Below are 20,363 nucleotides of genomic sequence, written 5' to 3'. Positions count from 1 at the left end.
TTCAGATTCATTGTGCCTCACTTCGACTTCGAGACCTCGACATCGATAAAAGTTCAACAAGAAAGGTATAATGCATGTTTTGTTTGGGGAAGACACAACTCAAATGAGATTCAGTTTGAGTTTCCAAACAAAATCACATACTAGAATTATTGTTTATCTTTTGATATGATTGTGATTTGTTTATAGATTTATATTCAGATCTCTTGATATGATAATGCCTTGCTTATAGATTTATATTCAAGCCTTTGAGATAGGAGAGTCATTGGCAGATTTGCCAAACTAGATGTTCGGTGGTATCGACGCTTCGGACCAGATTCAATCCGATTGTAGACATTCGATACAGATATGACCAAAGTCTAGGAATAAGACGTACAGTCACCCCGATTGGGAGGGTAGGTGACAGCAATTGACGTCTTATTCACACCGGGATCCCTAGAGTAGAGTCGATTCGAGTCAAGACATGATTTGATTTGAATTGCATGTTTAGATAGATCGGTTTCATAGACTATGGAGCCCTTGTTATTGCTTTCATGCATGATTTATGATTTCGTATTAGCATGTATACATGTTTTATACTATGATTTTTTCTCACCGGAATTTTCGGCTGTTGTTATGTCTGTATGTGTGCATAACAACAGGTGGGGCAGGATCTGGGTCACGTCAGAGATGAGATAAAGATAGCGTGGTGACTACGGGCGCAGAAGATCACTAGTGATGTTGTATTATATTTGTACTACTCGTAGTTTATGGTTTATTAAACACTAGTGATGTGTTTGTTGTAAAACATGACATGTATATTATATGTGTTGTAATTAAATAAGGAAAGATATTATGCTTAGTATTTACATTTGAATTAATGTTAAAAAGCGAAAATTTGACCCACATTTTGAATAAAGATCCAATTAATCCCGAAAAGAATTGAGTTAGAGCCCGGGTCCCCACATATTGTAATGCCCGAGATTTTGATTATTGTAATCTGAAATGATTTATTGATAATTGATGTGATTATAGACGGAAAGGATCAGACCGGGGAAGATCGAAGAAGAAATTGTTATGTACGAGGACTGAGCCCTCGCGCATATGCGCGATCGAGCGGGGCGCATATGCACGAGGTAGGCAGAGAACCTCGTGCATATGCGCGACCAGGACCCGCGCATATGAGCGAGTATGGCAGAGAATGTGGGGACCCGGACGCTAATCATATTCTTAATCATCTTTGTGATTTAATTATCAATTAAGATTAACAGGGTCTAAAAATTTTTCATTAAAATGCGGAAGGTAATGGAATCAATCTATTATACATCTCAGTATAAAAGTACAATAATGTACAAAAATTATTCAAACTAGTCTAAGTTTCAACTACTAAATTTCAAGTACTAACGAAGTCGACAATAAGTCCGGAATCACCACTCTAACTCGTCTTCTCTCATCATCTTCTTGACCCCGATCATGTCCCACCTGTTGTCATGCACACATACAAAACAAGACAACAGCCGGATACTCCGGTGAGAATAAATCCCAGTATAAAACATGTATACATGCATATACACAATATAAATCATAAAGCATATTATCATGCATAAAATTCATAACAATAGGTTTCATAGTCTAGGAAACCAAATCAAAATAAGCATGCAGTAGCAATGGATTACATAATCTCTGGAATCAAAATAAAATAAGCATGCAACTCAATTCAATTCATATCTTGACTCGACTCGACTCTAACTCTAGGGATCCCGGTGTGAATAAGACGTCACTGTCTGTCACCTACCCTCCCAATCGGGGTAACTGTACGTCTTATTCCTAGACTTCGGTCATGTCTGAATCGAATGTCTACAATCGGAGTGAATCTGATCCGAAGCGTCGATACCACCGAACATCTAGTTTGGCAAGTCTGCCAATGACTCTCCTAGGTCAAATGCTTGAATATAAATCTGTAAACAAGGCATCGTCATATCAAGAGATTTGAATATAATTCTATAAACAAATCAATTATATCAAAAGGTAAACAACAACCCTAGTATGTGATTTTGTTGGGCAACTCAAATTGAATCTCATTTGAGTTGTGTCTTCCCCAAAACAAAACATGAATTATACATTTGTCTTCCCGGTCTGACGAAGACGAAGTCTTGTATTCCAATCTTCCATAACCAGTCTGGCAATGACAATCGTATAAATACAATATCAATATATAATTCGATTCAAAACCTGTTCTGATCAATACTCAAATCAGTATATAATCTGATCCATATCTGAACAAGGTACAATCTAATTCATATCAACGATATCATCGAAATCATTACGGAATCTGATCACTCTAAATTAACTGATGTTTCGACGGCATAACAATACAGTTTCGATATCCCCGTCTATCTCAACATCACAGATATAATACCAGAATTCATAACCAGTATCAGTGCAACTCATAATCTGAATAATAACACAACTCTGATATAAAATCTCAACTAAATCAACTATGAAATTCATAACAATTTCATAAACAGTTTATTCTTTAATCTGACTTCAGTTATACCATGTCTACTGTAGCAGAAACATCATGTTTGATTCATATTCAATTATGACAATATCATAAATTCAAATCATGTCTAAATGTAACAAAACTTACGTCCAGTTGTAGCTTGCGTCGATAGGAACACAGTACTGAAGTCGGATTCACAATCGGACGGATGGATCTCCAAAATCTTCAATCACAAATTGGAATCCTTCCTCGGAGCCTTTTCTTGATTCCTCTCTGAATTGTGAAGAATGAATCGCTTGAATATCTATATATATACTGCATGCAACACCAGGAACGTGGCTTATTTTTCAAGCTGCACGTCGCACCGCGGGTGCGCTCATTTAGTAACCGCGGGTGCGCTCAGTGTAAGGATATACATCAACTTTTCCGAAAGCTTCGACCGCGGGTGCACTCAGTCCTGTAACGCAGGTGCGCTGACCTCACTGGTTCAACACCGCGGGTGCGGTCTGTCTAGCACCGCGGGTGCGGTGTCACTTCCGTAATTAATCTCCAACTCTCTGTCCATCAACCGCGGGTGCGGTCTTGTTCATAGCGCGGGTGCGGTCTAGACTTTATGCAACACTTCATAATCTCATTTAGTACTTTTCAATACATGTCATGCATACTCATATCTTCCGAATATCACATCAATGAAGACTAATAAATCTCGAGCCTTACATTTCTCCCCCTCTAAGAAATGATTTCGTCCTCGAAATCACAAGTAATCAATTCAGATATATCAGAAGAAATGTATACATAGTTTAAATCAAAAACTCATCTCAATGAATCCATTCTGAAATCTTAATCTCAGATCAGATTCTGTCTTTCAAGGAACATTTCTAATGCTCCGTCGACTTTACTGTATATGCAACAGTAGAATATTCTTCGTTCTATATTTTCTTCCTTTCACGAATCTCTAATTCCAGACCGAAGTAGTCATTCAAGAAGTATAAAATCATAATACCACTCGAAATCATTTTAATCGAATCAATCGCAAAATACTGGCTATACAACATCCGTATATACCAATCAACGGCTCATACCAAATCAATATCATTAGCTGATATCAAATCTGTTTATCCCAGTCAAGGATATATTAAGTCTTCGGCCCCAAATACCAATCGTCATCATCCGACGTTGGCGTATTAAGTCTGTCTGGTCTGAGCTATCTTTATTTTCTTCTGAATTAGCTACATTTTCTTTGTCACATCTCTGACTGTATCAAATCTTATCTCAGGTATCTCCGAGATATTATTCTTATACCAAAGAAATCTGCAGTACTCACTGTAAAATGTATCGTCTGTAACTATTTCATTATCCATCCGGTCATCTGATAACTATGATCGTACAATAATTCACACAGCGACAATATGTCATATCAACTGGTGCTAGCATCCAGCACTGCCACTCCCTGGATATCTCTCAATATCCGGATAGTACATTCTGGCTATCTGTCAGTCTGTGGATAATATATGAATGAGTTCATGGTACGTTCTGCCACAATTACAAACTCAATCAAAATCACAATCTGATATAGTCTAGTTCTACATTCTGCTCAATCTGACCATTTCTTTGACATCGATCTTTGTCATCTGGTCATGTTTGTACGTCATCTTGTACAAACTAATAGATATAGATTGAACAATCTGTCAATCACAATCATATCATATCATAATCTGGAAATTATTGCAGTGGTCTTATTACGAAATTTATCGAAATATACTCCCTATGTCTAGTAAAAAATATACAAATTCTGTAATAACTCTTCTGATTTCTATCTTTCTATCTTCATTTATTGGCGATTTAGACATTTCAGTACAAATTCTGCCAATATTTCAGCATAAATTCTGCCATAACTGATTTAATCGGTCTATATCAAAACTATCTATTTGAATTATCATATACTTTCTGTTACCGGAACGACTACTGAATCTCTTTCTGTGCGCTTCTGACCCTATCTGTCATTTCCAATTCGAACTATTTGGTATAAACAATCAGTTAATAATATAAATTAAAGAAAAATACCTACCTGGTATTCGGTTCTAATTGTCGATATCAAATTCTGTTGTACAATTCTGAAACATTTGACATCACAAGATAATCATTCTCATATCGTAAAATTACATATCTGTCACTCTGATCAATGCTCTGTTCTGATTACCGAAATTAAGTTCTGGACATTCTGGTTAAATCTCTGAACTGCCGAAATTCTCGAATTCAGCTCTGATTCGGTTTGAATAATCTGTATCAAACACTGACTCAGAATAACAGTACTATCAAATCAGATTCACAATATCAACTGTGTCAAAATCAATCGGTATACTAACTTCAGATATCGCATATTCTGAATACAATCTGTTTCAAGCAGGATTCATATCTGAATAATTTCTGTATACACTAATCACAGTTCTCAGAGTATTCAATACAATCTTCAGATATTCGATTCAATCAATCAGATGCTGCAATCATATCAAAATATCATAGATACAACAAGCATAAAATCATCAGAATATCTCTGAACATACTGAAATATGCCAAAGAGAAACATTAAATCAGATGTAACTCCTGGTCGGTACTCTTCTACTGATCTTTCATTTCTTTCAGTGTCATTCTGTACATTCAATATCATTCTGTACTGAATTCTAAAACACAACCAGTACCTGGTATCAATTCAATTCTGAAATCTATCTTTCTGATATAAAGCAAATCTGAAATATTATCTGGGCAAACATCAGCCAACTCGTACATCATTGGCAAATCTGCCAATGCTAGGCTCGATTTCAGTATGTCTACTGAATACATAAGGATGCCATCTGCTCCTTTCTGTATCAATCGAGTCCCTAGACAACACAAATATCAAAGGAATTCTGAAACTAGAATCTTTACAGTGAAATTTCTACTCATCAGCCAGATCTGGTCTGAATCTTATACTCTCCTGACAAGAATCTATAATAGTTCTGTACTTGTTCAGCATATTAATATCAATAATGCGGTCAAATCAGAAATACAAGTACATCATAATCTAACTCGACCTCATTCTCATCTTACTGTAGTATACAATATTTCACAGAAATCTCTGATATCAATCTTTCTTTTTCAACAAGTAAGGGAATCAATACTACAGTACAATCAGACTCAACAGGTACAGCATATCTCAATGCAACTCAGTCAAAGGTAATCATAGGGAATGCATTAATATATATCAATGCATATGCAATATAATCATAAAAGAACAGTACCTGCCACTATATCATCAAGTGCCTCTTGGGTCTGTTCCTCGGTCACTACCACCAGATGGTCCTGATCCCTGAAATTTTCGGGAATCTCTCTGTGGACAAACTTTAGCAAAGTGTCCCCGTTGTTTGCAGATATTGCAAATACCAGTCACTCCCTGGCATTGCTCGGTAGGATGTCTTCCTCCAGAAGTTCTGCAATACCCTACAATGTAATTCGAGCTAGAACCACTGGAGCTAGATGACCCGCTCCCTAACTTCTTGAACTGCTTCTTTCGAGCTTGTAACTGTTCTTTCGTCCCACTACTGCTACTGCCCATCTCAACTCTGTGGGACAGTTGTTGTGAACTCGATATTGGAAGAACATACGATGCTCTCTTTTGTCCTCTCAGAACTGTTTCTGCTCTTTTGGCTCTGTTCAAGGTATCAGCAAAATTAATCGATCGTTTCACATTTACCAATGTACGTATCTTCGAATTCAATCCCTGAATGAACTGATCAGATATAGCTTCATCATTTCTAGCAACATGAGGGACAAAACGTAGCAAGGTAAAGAACTGGCCCAAATACTCATCAATACTCAAGTGACACTGTCTCAAATTTGAAAACTCTGCACTTTTGTCTTGTCTGTATGATACGGGGAAAAATCTTTGATAGAATTCAACCTTAAAAATTTTCCACGTAATTAGTGAACTACGTTGTTCCAAAGCTTCCTTGGTTATTAGCCACCAACTTCTTGCAGTCTCTTTTAGCTGCTTCCCAATCAGTGTGACTCTACAATCATCTGTGAAACCAAGAAATTCAAATAGCATTTCTATGTTTTCAAGCCAATTCCCACAATCTACTGGCGTCTCAGTACCCTTTAAAATCGGCGGTTGAAACGACTGAAACTTCTTCATCTGTGTTTCCATCTGAGTTTCTGATACATCTATCTGTTCAGTCGAAGTACTACCCCTTTCTGGAATTCTCCGTGGAGGTATATCTGCTTATCAAAACAATAGTACTCAAATACTACAAATCTGTTGCAATCTTTCTCTGATCATCTTACTGTTGATCATGAATCAGATCTGACTCATACTCAATAATACATATTACCAATTCAAATCAGATAATTAGATAACATGTATTTTAAAGCAGTAAAGCATAATGTCATGCTAGCACACACAATGTAAGTCAACATTAAAATAAATCTCACGCTAGCAATCACATGCAAGGAAAGAAAACTCAATCTACCCCGCTCATTCTCTTCTATCTCAGTCTAAAGGATCTATCGCTCTGATACCACCTGTTGTGGGGACCCGGATACTAATCATCTTCTTAATCATATTTGGGATTTAATTATCAATTAAGATAAACAGGGTCTAAAAATTTTTCTTTAAAATGCGGAAGGTAATGGAATCAATCTATTATACATCTCAGTATAAAAGTACAATAATGTACAACAATTATTCAAACTAGTCTAAGGTTCAACTACTAAATTTCAAGTATTAAACCAAGTCGACAATAAGTCCGGAATCACCTCTCTAACTCGTCTTCTCTCATCATCTTCTTGACCCCGATCCTATCCCACCTGTTGTCATGCACACATACAAAACAAGACAACAGCCGGATACTCCGGTGAGAATAAATCCCAGTATAAAACATGTATACATGCATATACAAAATATAAATCATAAAGCATATTATCATGCATAAAATTCATAACAATAGGTTTCATAGTCTAGGAAACCAAATCAAAATAAGCATGCAGTAACAATGGATTCCATAATCTCTGGAATCAAAATAAAATAAGCATGCAACTCAATTCAATTCATATCTTGACTCGACTCGACTCTAACTCTAGGGATTCCGGTTTGAATAAGACGTCACTGTCTGTCACCTACCCTCCCAATCGGGGTAACTGTACGTCTTATTCCTAGACTTCGGCCATGTCTGTATCGAATGTCTACAATCGGAGTGAATCTAATCCGAAGCATCGATACTACCGAACATCTAGTTTGGCAAGTCTGCCAATGACTCTCCTAGGTCAAATGCTTGAATATAAATCTATAAACAAGGCATCAGCATATCAAGAGATTTGAATATAATTCTATAAACAAATCAATTATATCAAAAGGTAAACAACAACCCTAGTATGTGATTTTGTTGGGCAACTCAAATTGAATCTCATTTGAGTTGTGTCTTCCCCAAAACAAAACATGAATTATACCTTTGTCTTCTGGGTCTGACGAAGACGAAGTCTTGTATTCCAATCTTTCCATAACCAGTCTGGCAATGACAATCGTATAAATACAATATCAGTATATAATTCGATTCAAAACCTGTTCTGATCAATACTCAAATCAATATATAATCTGATCCATATCTGAACAAGATACAATCTAATTCATATCAACGATATCATCGAAATCATTACGGAATCTGATCACTCTAAATTAACTGATGTGTCGACGGCATAACAATAAAGTTTCGATATCCCCGTCTATCTCAACATCACAGATATAATACCAGAATTCATAACCAGTATCAGTGCAACTCATAATCTGAATAATAACACAACTCTGATATAAAATCTCAACTAAATCAACTCTGAAATCATAACAATTTCATAAACAGTCTATTCTTTAATCTGACTTCAGTTATACCATGTCTACTGTAGCAGAAACATCATATCTGATTCATATTCAATTCTGACAATATCATAAATTCAAATCATGTCTAAACGTAACAAAACTTACGTCCAGTTGTAGCCTGCGTCGATAGGAACACAGTATTGAAGTCGGATTCACAATCGGACGGATGGATCTCCAAAATCTTCAATCACAAATTGGAATCCTTCCTCGGAGCCTTTTCTTGATTCCTCTCTGAATTGTGAAGAATGAATCGCTTGAATATCTATATATATACTGCATGCAACACCAGGAACGTGGCTTATTTTTCAAGCTGCACATCGCACCGCGGGTGCGCTCTATTAGTAACCGCGGGTGCGCTCATTTATTAACCGCGGGTGCGCTCAGTGTAAGGATATACATCAACTTTTCCGAATGCTTCGACCGCAGGTGCGCTCAGTCCTGTAGCGTGCGCTGACCTCACTGGTACAACACCGCGGGTGCGGTCTGTCTAGCACCGCGGGTGCGGTGTCACTTCCGTAATTAATCTCCAACTCTCTGTCCATCAACCGCGGGTGCGGTCTTGTTCATAGCGCGGGTGCGGTCTAGACTTTATGCAACACTTCATAATCTCATTTAGTGCTTTTCATTACATGTCATGCATACTCATATCTTCCGAATATCACATCAATGAAGACTAATAAATCTCGAGCCTTACAGAGAACCTCGCGCATATGCGACGGAAGAGGACGCGCATATGCGCGAGCTGAGGAAAGGAAAATATGCCGAGACAGAGTGTCTCGCGCATATGCGCCGTAGGAGGTCGCGCATATGCGTGAGACGTGCAGTAAGAATATCAAGCCACATGTCTTCTCATGCATTAGATATATATAACAAAGTCTTTATTCCTCTTCAGAATCAGCATGAAACAAGAACGAGAGATCCAGGGAAGTTCAAAGTTCCTTCATGTATTAGAAATTAATTTACGGAAGATCTGTCCGTTTGATTTTCAATACGACTTCAGTACCGTGTTTCTATCAACGAGAGCTACAACTGGACGTAATTTTTCTTATGTTTTGATATGATTTGGAAATATGATATGGAAGAAATCCTGATATGACTGATATTATCTGTTCCTGAGATTGTTATCGTTGTATAATCGGAATCAGATTGAAGAACGGATACCGTATGAATTTCTAATCGTTTTCAGAATGAATTTGATTGAGATTATATAGATTTGATATCAGATTGTGTGGTTTATCGATTAGGAATTATTAAGATTGATATCTGCTGATATTGTATTGTTGGGTATATCGAGATTGTGCCGTTATGCCGTTGAAACAAAATTAGATTGAGTTCTGATTATATCCAGTATTGATTTGAGTTGTATATTGATATTTTACTCCTCAATATCGTCATTTCTAGATTAAGTATTGACGGATTCGAATTCGAGACTTCGACTTCGTCTGATCTACGAAAAGAAAGGTATAAATCAACGTTGAACCGGGAAGATACGACTCGAGTTTGATTTGACTTGAGTTTCCCAAAACCACATACTTTATTTATCGCATTGATGTTTGCAATTCATGAGATTGATATGCTTAGTCTATTGATTTATAGTAAAGCATGAGTTAGAGTTTTAGGCAGATGTGCCTAGTCATTGGCAGATCCGCCAAGTCTTCGGCAGAACCGCCAAGACACTGGACTTTTGGTGTATCGATGTTTCTTAGAAGTAGATCGACTTCTATCGCGGAGATTCGATACAGAATGCCAAAGTCTAAGTTAGACCGGGATCCCTAGATTAGAGATGAGTCGAGTCTGAGATGACGAGTCAAAATGTTATTTACAGTTTATATCAATTCATGTCTTCCACATTATGATACATGTTATTGATATCTGTTTCATGCTTTTATATCTGTTTATATGATTGCATGTATACGTTGTTTATACTGGGAATATATTTTCTCACCGGAGTTATCCGGCTGTTGTTGTGTTTGTATGTGTGCATGACAACAGGTGGGACATGATCAGGGTCACGAAGAGGATGAGAGATTCAAGATTAGCGTGGAGATCCGGACTTAGAAGTAGATTTGGTTTACAACTGATACGAATCCTCGTACGAATGAAAGGCAAGCACGAATATATAAATCGCACCCTCAATTCCATAACAAACAAGGAATGATTCTTTTTTCCCGATCTTTTGAAACAAGTAACGATTTTCTGATATTCACCTCTAAGCGATTATAACTTAGCAACAAATATCAACGATAAAACAATTGAATTTCAAACGAACCTTCAAAGAACTTGTTTTGACAATCCGTGCGAAGAACAATCGACAAACGCCACAAAGATGAAAATCTTTGATAAGTTTGATTTGGTTTTCTTCTTGTGAAGAACAAAGCTAAAAGCTTTGAAAATTGAGAGAACTCAATGTATTTGATATCAATATTCCATTATCTCGTTTTTGGTCATTACAATGCATTATATAATTAATAAAACCCATAAAAAGTAGTGTAGAAAGCATTAAAGAAGATAACTAGCAACTTTGACACGGAAGTTGACAATAGACCGCGGGTGCGCTGCATATTGGACCGCGGGTGCGGTGTGGCTTCGGCTAAGTTTGAATAAAAAGGACCGCGGGTGCGGTCATTGTAGGAGCGCGGGTGCGCTTGCCGTCCGCGGGTGCGATCCTTGCTTGACCGCGGGTGCGGTATAGCTTCGGCAATATTCTCTTAAATTTGATTATCATGGACCGCGAGTGCAGTCCCTGAACTGGCGCGGGTGCGCTCCACCTTCGGCAATTGCACTTGAATAACATTCCAAAAACCTCCAATATTATTCCCATGATTCCCAATCTCCTCTAATTTAGACATCCAACTTGTAGGACTTCCTTGATAGCTCATCATGAGTCCTTGAAGTGCATCTTTAAAATTCTTACTTCGTCCCCTCGTTATAGGTCCTTCGGGCAACTCCAACGACTCCCATGCTTTCTTTGGTGCTTGATCGACCACGTTTGCACCAACAACACCACTAGATGTTTAGTTGTTGAACCTTAGTTTGAGATAAATGTACTTTGTACAAGATTTGTACTTTACTGTTGATATGTATATCAGATTGATTATCATATGTTCCGCACTTATGTATTTTTAAAAAAAATTTAGACCCAATTAATTAATTGATCCTAATGATGATTAAGAAGACGAATTAGGTTCGGGTCTCCACAGCAGGTGGTATTAGAGCCGTAGGTTTCTTAGACTGATATAGAAGCTAGTGAGCGGGGTAGATTGAGTTTTCTTTCCTACTTTTATGTGCTATCATGAAAGCATGTTTTACTGCTTTGAAATGCATGTTTACCTGATTATCTGATTTGATTGGAAACATGTGTTGTGGAGAATGAATCGGAACCGATTCTTGATCAGCAGTAAGATAATCAGAGGAGGACTGAAACAGGTTTGTTGTATTTGGTTACTAATCTTTTGGATAATCAGATATGCCTCCTCGAAGAATCCTAAAACAGGGTAGTACTTTGACTAATCCGATGGATGTCACAGCAACTCCGATAGAAACACTGCCGAAGAAATTTCAGTTGTCCAACCCACCGACTTTGATAGACATTGAGACTTCTGTTGACTGTGAGAGTGGCAGTAGTAGTAGTGGGAAGAAGGATAATTTGAAAACCCGAAGGAAACAGTTTAAGAAGTCTGGTAGCAGTTTATCTGGCTACAGTGGTTCACGACAAAGCCAGAGTTATACAGGGGTCTATTGCAGAACGTGTGGTGGGAAACATCCCACTGAGCAATGCCAAAGTGTGCTTGGTAGTTGCCGCATCTGTAGACAGTAGGGACATTTTGCTAGGGTATGTCCACAGAGAGGTTCCCAAATATCCCAGGGAGCAGAATCATCTGGATCAGTGGCTCAGACTGATAGACGATCATCAGCTGTTCACTCCTTCCAGCCACCGACTACTACTCAGTCACAGAAGAGGCAAGGAGGAAGCCAGACTGTTAGCCAGCCTCCAAGACAGCAGGCCAGAGTATTCGCTTTGACTGAAGAACAAGCTCAGTAAGCACCAGATGATGTCGTTGTAGGTAACTGTTCTTTATGTGGTTATCCTGCTTACGTATTAATTGATACAGGTGCAAACCATACATTTATTTCTGAGCAATTTGCATCGATTCATGCATTGCCTGTTGAGTCATTATCTGCTTTAGTATCTGTCTCTTCACCTTTGGGGAGAGGTCTTGTATCAGTGACATCTGTTAGACATTGTATGCTATAGTATGACGGGCATGAGATTGAGTTAGATTGTATTGTACTTGGGTTGTCTGATTTTGACTGCATTATTGGTATTGATATGCTAACCAAGTACAGAGCTACCGTAGATTGTTTTCAGAAGATTGTTAGATTCAGACCTGATATGGCTGATGAATGAAAATTTTACGGTAAGGGTTCTAGAACTAGAATTCCTTTGATATCTGCATTATCTATGACTCTATTATTACAGAAAAGAGCAGAGGGTTTCCTTGTGTATTCAGTTGACGTATTGAAATCGAGCCTATCATTGGCTGATTTGCCAGTGGTATGCGAGTTTACTGATGTCTTCCCATATGAGATTTCGAGTTTGCCTGCAGTTCGAGAGATAGACTTCAGCATTGAATTGGTACCAGGTACAGTTCCAATCTCTAGAGCTCCGTACAGAATGGCACCGATTTAGTTAAAAGAATTGAAAGATCAGTTGGAAGATTTACTGGCCAAGGGTTACATTAGACCGAGTGTTTCTCCTTGGGGTGCTCCAGTATTGTTTGTGAGAAAGAAGGACGGCTCAATGAGACTATGCATTGATTACCGGCAACTGAACAAAGCTACGGTAAATAATAAATATCCTTTGCCTCATATCGATGATTTTTTTGATCAGTTGCAGGGTTCTTCTGTGTATTCCAAGATCGATCTGAGATCTGGATATCATCAGCTGGGAGTCAGAGATTCTGATATCTCGAAGACAGTTTTTAGAACCAAGTATGGCCATTATGAGTTTATTGTCATGTCGTTTGGTTTAACGAATGCTCCAGCTGTATTTATGGTTTGATGAACCGTGTATTTCAGAAGTATCTTGATGATTTTATGATTATATTTATTGATGATATTCTGATTTACTCAAACAATATGATTGATCATGCTGAGTATTTGAGAACTGTATTGAGAATTCTGAGAGCAGAGAAACTGTATGCAAAGCTGTCTAAATGTGAATTCTTGCTGAAACAAGTGATATTTCTGGGTCATATTATATCTGGAAACGGTATTTCTGTTGATCCTAGCAAGGTTGAGGAAGTGATCAATTGGCCTAGACCGACATCAGTGCCAGAGATACGCAGTTTTATGGGTTTAGCAGGATATTACCGTCGATTTATTAAAGATTTCTCGAGTATTTCTAAGCCGATTACTCAGTTGACTCAGAAGAATGCACCATTTGTTTGGTCTGAAGAATGTGAGTCCAGTTTTCTAGAGCTGAAGAAGAAATTGACCAGTGCTCCAGTGTTGACTATTCCATCAGGTACTGGTGATTTTGTTGTTTATTGTGATGCTTCTCACGGAGGATTTGGTTGTGTTTTGATGCAGAGATGGCATGTTATTGCTTATGCCTCGAGACAACTGAAGCCACATGAGTCTCGCTACCCAATTCATGATCTTGAATTGGCAGCCATCGTATTTTCATTGAAAATTTGGCGACATTGTCTATACGGTGAGATGTTTGAGATTTATTCTGATCACAAGAGTCTGAAATATCTGTTTTCACAGTCAGAATTGAATATGAGGCAGCGAAGATGGCTTGATTTACTGGAATATTTTGATTGTGAAATCAAATATTATCCGAGAAAGTCTAATGCAGCAGCTGATGCACTGAGTCGAAAGGTATGTTCTTTATCCTTATCGATGATGGGTGTTTCAAATTTGATTGAAGATTGTTGTTTGTCTGGATTAGCATTTGAAACAGATTGTAGACCGTTTAAATTGTATACTATTCAAGTCGAACAAGAGCTGATTTTGATAATTAAAGAAGCTCAGAAAGTTGATCAGAATATTCAGAATTTTTTTGATGGTAAGAGCAGGGCTTCTATCAGAATATCAGGTACGTGATCATGTACTGTGTAACGCCCCGAAAATTTAAAGATCCACACGAACCATATATATTTGAATTATTAAATGCTCATGTATTTAATTAAATGTTTTAATTGCATTAATTAATTATGTTGTGCATATTGCATGTTTAAAATATATTTTCCGAGATGGTTGCATTAAAATGTATTTTTTAAGGGATATTCAAGTGACGATCGAGGAACGGGGACCGAGGGCTGAAGAACGTAAAATGTTTTTATTTAAATAATTATTTAAAATATGATTGTGGGTTTTTCTTATTTTCGAAAATAAGGGGTTTTGAGGCGATTTATACGCCGGGACGTAAATTTTCATCGGTGTCGGTTTTGCAACTAAAATACTAATTTTTAAGTAACCCGGCTATTAAATTCACCAACCTATTTTTATCAAACCATTTTTTTATTTAATGAAATCCTAATTGAGACTAATGGGCTTAATTTAATTGGCTTAATAGGCCTAAGCCTAGTTAGCAAGTCAATTAGTATTGAAATTGTTCTAAACCCTATGCAAGCCTCACAATCTCATGGCCACACACTCACAATTCTGAAAAACTCTCCCCACCCCTCACACAATACATCACACACGGCACTACATACTTTAGGGAAGGGAAAGTCGAAGGGCAAGGGAGATTCAAGCCTACGTTGCGTCCCGTTCTTCATCGTCAACGGATTTTCGAGCAGTATAAAACGCAAAGGCACGCCATACATCTCCTTTTTCTCATCCATCATATCATATTAATGTTTTAATTATTGGATGCATGAAGTATATGACTTATTTTCCAGAATTTCAAATTATTGCACTTATAAGTTTCGGTTTCATGATTTGTGGATGCATTAAATTGTTCAAGCATGTTAGGGGGCTGCCATGATGTCAAGTTAAGTTTAAACAAAGGTTTTATGTGATTTAGAGACACACACAATTCACCAAAAACAATAGGAGCAAGGCAGGAAGAACCGAAATCTGCTGTCATGGGGGGGAAAGGTGATCCGGCTGCATGTTTTAGGGTGAGGCGGGGCCTTGGCTGGGGCCAGGGCTCAGCCAAGGACTGTCATGGGTCAGGGCTAGGGTCCTAGCCAAGCAAGGACTCGAGTTAGGGGCTGCGGAAGAGTCCTAGCCATGCTAGGACTCCACCCGAGAACCCTGCACAGATTGGTGCAGGGTTTGCGCTGCTTCCAGGCGTTGGGGGCTTGGTCTGGGGTTCAACGGACGGGTCGAGGTGATGCACTAGAGTCCTAGGAGGGTGCACGATGGGTGGTGCAAGGGCTGGGCTCGTTGGTTCAAGGGATGGGGAGCAAAACATAGAGTCCTACACCACTAGGAGTCTCGGCCAGAATAGGTGGGTCTTGGGGTGGCTCGTTTTTGTTGTTGGGACTGGGTTCTTAGTGTTCTAAGGGTCCAGTAGGATAGTTTAAGATGTGGGTCAAGTTTTGGGTCGACATGGTTTGGGGGTAACTCGTGAAAATCGAAAGTTGGCTCGGGGTCGAAGTTTAGGTGTCAAAATAGGGTTTTAAACTAATGAAAATTGGAAAACGGCTCACGGGGGTAGAGTCGTGGTCCATAACGGCTAAAATAATATAAAAAGACTAAATTTATAATTTAGGAATTTTATATTAAAGTTTGAGATTTTTTCGGGATGAAAATACCGTCAAAATAATTATTTAAAGATAAATGAAAAAGTCAAATTTTTAGGCTAAATAAAATTTTGGAAAAATTCATGTAAGCTTAAATAATTATTTGGGACATGTTAGAGTCAAGGAATCAAGAAAAAAGTCAAAATCGTAAAATGTCAAGTCCAGGGGTAAAACGGTCTTTTTACACCCAAAAATTAGTAAACGTCATGGCAGTGCCCTAAATGCTATTTTATGATATTATGACTATTTTTGAATGTTTATGAGTTGTTCATGATTAATTTAAATGTCCATGAATTTTTATGGTTTAAGGTTGACATTTAAAAGACATGTTGCATGCTTGGTTTCAAAAATAAAAATATATGTTATGCACGATTTTATAAAGTGATGAGAATGTAAAACGTTGACGGAAGTGAAGTGATTGTGACTAATTCGCTAATATTGGAGATATCGTGAGGGTGACGGTCCCAGTGGGAGCCCGACGATCGTGTTTCCATTATTACGAATATGAGGATATGAGGATATGAGGTTTGAGGTAAGAATGAAATTATCGTGAGGGGAGAAGGCCCCAGAGGGAGCCCATTTATGGGAGAAGGCCCCAGAGGGAGCCCCGACGATCGTATTTCTATTAGATGAGTATAGGCCAGGGCCCAGTTGACCGGTGAGAGTGTTGCTGGTGTCCCCCGCCGCCCAGTACTGTGGTTACATGTAGATGGATCCATCGACATTTGAGGTTTGAGAAAAGTCACAATTAACGATCTGAATTCAACAAAGGAAAAGGAAAAATGTTTATGATCATGTTAAAAAGGTTTTATGTCATGTCATGTTGAGGAAAAAGGAAAAGGTTAAGGTTTATGTTATGCATGTCATGAAAATGTTTATGCTTAAAGTTGATGCATCATTATGAAAATGTTTTATTTAAAGTTCATGCATCATAAAAAGGATTATGAAAATGTTCATGTTTGAAGTTTATGCATCTTCATGAAAACGATATTTTAAGTACAAGTATTTTTTACTGTTATATGTTGACTGTATTATGTATTACTTGTTACCAAGATTATGGTGTGTTGAGTCTTTAGACTCACTAGGTGTGATGGATGCAGGTGAGGTTGAGGGAGGTCTTGATGGGTAATTTGACTGGACTGAAGGCACACACAACCCGAGGACCAGCGCTTCTACTTTTTCCGCATTATGATTTATGACTCATGATTTATGTTAAAGATTTTAAAACCATTTATTTACGCTTTTGGAGAGATTTTTGAGATGTTTAGTATGGGCTATAATTTTCAAACTTATTTCTTTATTTAGGTTTGGTAAAACAGTTGACGATTTCATTTTCTGACTATTTCACTTGATTTTTAAAATGCTAGTTGGTTGGTGTTTTATTTTAAAGGGGTAAAATATTTTATAAAAATATTTTCATGAGGTTTATGTGTATGGCCGAAAATTGAGTGTTTATATATAAAAAAAATTATAGTACTTTTAAAGCAATAAAAATGGTAGACGTTTCATACTGTATGTGAATAATCATCTTGTTGTGCCAGATGTTTCAGACTTGAAACGACAGATATTGTTAGAAGCGCACAGTATTCGATTCAGTATTCATCCTAGGTGGCAGAAAGATGTATAATGATTTGAAAGGACAGTTTTGGTGGAAACAGATGAAGGAATATATTGCAGAGTTTGTATCAAAATGTCTGAATTGCCAATAGGTGAAAGCAGAAAGAAAGAAACCAGGAGGTTTATTAAATAGCTTGTCTATTCATGAATGGAAATGTGATCTGATTTCTATGGATTTTGTGACGAAGCTACCACGTTCCTCCCGAGGTTGTGATGCGATTTGGGTCGTGATTGACAGATTGACCAAATCAGCATGTTTTATCCCGTACAAGATGACGTACAGACATGACCAGATGGTAGATATTTATGTCAGAGAAGTGGTCAGATTGCATGGAGTGCCATTGTCGGTTGTATCAGACCATGATCCTTGGTTTACTTCACACTTTTGGCACAGTTTGCAGCAAGCTCTAGGTACTAAATTGCACCTTAGTACTGCATATCATCCACAGACTGACGGATAGTCAGAGCGGACTATCCAGACATTGAAAGATATGTTTAGAGCTGTAGTGCTAGATTTTGGCACTAGTTGGCAAGATTCTTAGCCTCTTTGTGAGTTTTCGTACAACAACAGCTATCAGATGAGTATAGAGATGGCTCCGTTTGAAGCGTTGTATGGCAAGAAGTGCAGATCCCCTCTGTATTGGGACGATATTTCTGAGGTACCTGAGATTGGGCCTGACATGATCCGAGATATGACTGAGAAAGTGAAGCTGATTCAGAAGAGAATGAGAACAGCTCAAGACAGACATGCCGAATATGCGAATATTCGTCGTCGACCGTTAGTATTTGAGGTAGGAGACAGAGTATTTCTGATGATTTCTTCTTTCAGAGGTGTTGTCAGATTTGGCAAGAAAGGGAAGTTGTCTCCAAGATATATTGGTTCTTATGAGATTCTCGGGAAGATAGGATATCGTGCCTATCGACTCGCCTTACCGTCTTCTATATCTGGAATACATGATGTCTTTCATGTATCTTTATTGCAGAAATATCTTCCTGAAGCATCTCATATTCTTCAGCCAGCAAGACAGAACTTGATGAGACATTGAGTTATTTTGAAAATCCGATACAGATTCTAGATCGTAAAGAAAAGCAACTCAGAACGAAGACTATTCCGCTTGTGAAAGTTCAGTGGAGTCGTCATGGCATTGAAGAAGCTACCTAGGAGACTGAATCAGACATGAGACAGAAATTCCCAGAGTTATTTTATTGATGTGAGTCTCTTTATTTAGCTTCTTTATATCTCCTTATTATATCTGATTGGCTATCTGATTTGATTGCTTGCGATTTCGTGGGCGAAATTGAAAGAAGATCGGTTTTAGGTGTTCAAATGCGCAACGGAAGTTCAAAAATCTTTTCAAGGCATGAAAACCGAAATTTTAAAGAAAAATTTGAACACCTCATGTACTAGCATGTAACATATCAGTCCCAACTGCTTGAACCACTTGGCCACTCCCTTGGCCTCTACCCTGACCTGAACCTTGCAAACGGAGCACTTGTTGAATCTGTTCACTATGAACCTTGGCTTGCTCTTTCAGTAATTTGCCGAACTCATCGACAGCTCTCGATGAGGAGCTATCCTCACCCTCTGAAGCCTTTCTCTTAGGAGGCATTAAATCCTACAATGTGCTCACATAATACATATCAACCGATAACAATAAATAGATGTGGAAAAAGACATACCCGGACTGTTGAAAGTAGACGAAGTCATATGCATTGGTCCGAAGAACGTTGCTCTGATACCACTAAATGTAACACCCTTGAATGATTTTATAAAATAATAGCGGAATTTAAAAATAATTTACTCAGAGGAAAGAAGGATTTAAAAATTCTCTTGACATGAATACATTTTCAAAATATATACAATCAAAAGTATATACATAATCAATAAAGTGTTGTATCAAAATACAAAATATCATTTTTGATCATGACAAAATCTTAACAAAATATCTTCATTCCTTCCATCTCTTGTATGCATATGACCTCGGCTCCAATCAGCGTCCCGGCTCGTCACTCATATCTGCATCACATGAATAACGGAAATGAGTATAAAACTCAGCAAGTGAAACTCTTACATAACAATGTATACATATCATACTCTGTAAAACATGACTTTGAAATCATTAAATACCATCTAACTCTTAAAACATGAATAACATAGTATAACATGATAATAATGATGGTATTTCTCTTTTCTCTGATGGATTGATATCTAAATAGCATCTCTATCTCTGTACCTATATCCCATCGATATAAATCGATTACTCTGTTTGGATATAAGCCTATGGTCGTTGATCAACTAATTGCATGCAATCTCTGACTATCTATTTATCAATCCAATAAATCATTTGAAATCTCTCTTGGACATTAAAACAAACACTTTGAATACTCTTTTCCTTTACATTCCGTTTTACACAATTGAGACTCATAAAAGCCTCTAATATACAACAAAGTGTATCCATACATAACATGAATCAAGTGGAAGGGAATAGCATGTTAAAACCATTGAAATACAATACATATACTTCATGTGAGCACAAGAAATGAATTCTACTTACAACCAATGGAAAGCTTGATTCTAATCTCTTGGTACAAATCCTACAAC

Source organism: Primulina tabacum, chromosome 14 (genome assembly GCF_025594145.1).
Source record: "Primulina tabacum isolate GXHZ01 chromosome 14, ASM2559414v2, whole genome shotgun sequence".
In the NCBI taxonomy this organism is placed as follows: domain Eukaryota; kingdom Viridiplantae; phylum Streptophyta; class Magnoliopsida; order Lamiales; family Gesneriaceae; genus Primulina; species Primulina tabacum.
This window is presented reverse-complemented; position numbering follows the sequence as displayed.